The 1,653-nt window shown below is 39.5% G+C and overlaps 1 non-coding gene across 1 annotated transcript; it reads right to left on the bottom strand.

The window, feature by feature from the left end:
- Positions 1-1,244: 1,244 nt before the first annotated feature.
- LOC119516213 lies at positions 1,245-1,351 on the bottom strand. Its single transcript, XR_005213226.1, has one exon. It is a non-coding gene; the product is annotated as a U6 spliceosomal RNA (small nuclear RNA).
- Between the last annotated feature and the right edge of the window lie 302 nt (positions 1,352-1,653).

Here is a 1,653-nt window from a genome sequence, read left to right as displayed (position 1 = left end):
GCTGTGACCCACATTGGGAAAGGAGAACACTCACTTCCCATGTGCAACAGCCTCCCACGGGCAACCATTGAAGAATCCCACCAGCCCTTCCTCTGACCTCCAGAATTCCTGGGGTAGGAGACAGACCTCTGTCTTCTGTGCCTCCAAACCTCAGGGGATACATCTCTATTCTCTGAGTGGCCCTGCTGAGCCCTCCCCCCAACCACCAGGCTTGAATTGAGGGAGAAGGTAGCCTTACTATACCTCCTAGCAGCACTGCTGTCTCCACGAAATTACTTGTCACAAAATCGTCTGTCTACATCTGCACTGTCTTGAGTCCCTACATGAGTTTTGGGTGCCTTTAATATCCATTATCTTTCAAAGTTCCTGATAAAATATATTACTTATTAGTATGTGAGATATATATATATATATATGTATGTATGTATATATAGATATATAATCTCCAATTTCCAATAATACATACAGATTTCTAGACTGCATGTTTATTTAAATATATATTCCATAGTCAATATAATACAACTATATGCTTCACTTACATCAGTTCTTCGTAGGTTCCCAAAGAAGGAGGTTTAACTGCTAATATATAACATTAGAAGAGAGAGGAGAGTGATTGAATGGACTTAATAAGGGCAATGCATTCTTATTCAGTCTTCCTTGGACATCTTAGAACTCAGGCATGCAGACCAAATGGGGAACAGGAATGATCTGGTATAGCATTATCTTTTAATTGGAGTTCTATTTCTGTCACTGTTTCATTTGCTTACCATAAGAGCTTAACCCACTGAAATTGGCAGAAGCATCATTGTTGGTTTGGACTGCAGACAAAAGGACACATGCAAGTATTTTATTTCCATAGAGGCTTGGAGAGGAATTTAGGATTTTGCCGAGATTTTGCTTGGGGGAACAAATTAGGTCTGAAAATAGCTACCTGCATTTAAACCAGAATCCCAAGGAGTCTTTGCAGCCAAGCAACACCTGATGCATCTTCTCCACTCCTTTCTCTACTGCTCTCATTTCTGAATTTTTATAAGTCACATGGTACCTTCTCCTATAACCAGCATGTGAGGAGACTGGAAGCTTGGAGCAAGAGTCTGATTATTAATTTTGACCCCTGTGATTATTGAGAGCTAATGACCCCAAACATCAACATATTAGTACATTAAGTATGAGCAGATAACTTTATCCTCACATCATGGATGGTGCAATTTCTGATAGTTTCTGTTTTGTTTTGTGTTTTTTTTTTTAATATGGCATGCTTCATGAATTTGCAAGTCATCCTTGTGCAGGGGCCATGCTAATCTTCTCTGTATCGCTCCAATTTTAGTATATGTGCTGCCGGAGCAAGCACCTTGTTTTGCTTTTTAAATTGTGTATTGTTTGTGGTTTGGGAGGCAGTTGACAAATGAAAATGTGAATCGCTGTTAGCCTGGCAAATTGTATTTGCCTCTGCTGTTCATTGTTCAATGTGGGTCTCTGACATAGAGGACTTGTCTTGAGGTTATGTGTCAATGTTGACCCCCTCTTCATTTGGAGTTCTCAGTATTTATCAATTAGATAAAGCAAAAGCACTAAACCTTGATCAGGGAGATTGTTTTTTGGTGTATAGAGAGCAGCATTAATAGCATTCTACGATTTACAAGGAGTCAAAAA

Source organism: Choloepus didactylus, chromosome 19 (genome assembly GCF_015220235.1).
Source record: "Choloepus didactylus isolate mChoDid1 chromosome 19, mChoDid1.pri, whole genome shotgun sequence".
In the NCBI taxonomy this organism is placed as follows: domain Eukaryota; kingdom Metazoa; phylum Chordata; class Mammalia; order Pilosa; family Megalonychidae; genus Choloepus; species Choloepus didactylus.
Note: the sequence above shows the minus strand (reverse complement) of the source record. Positions and strands in the feature narration are given on the sequence as shown.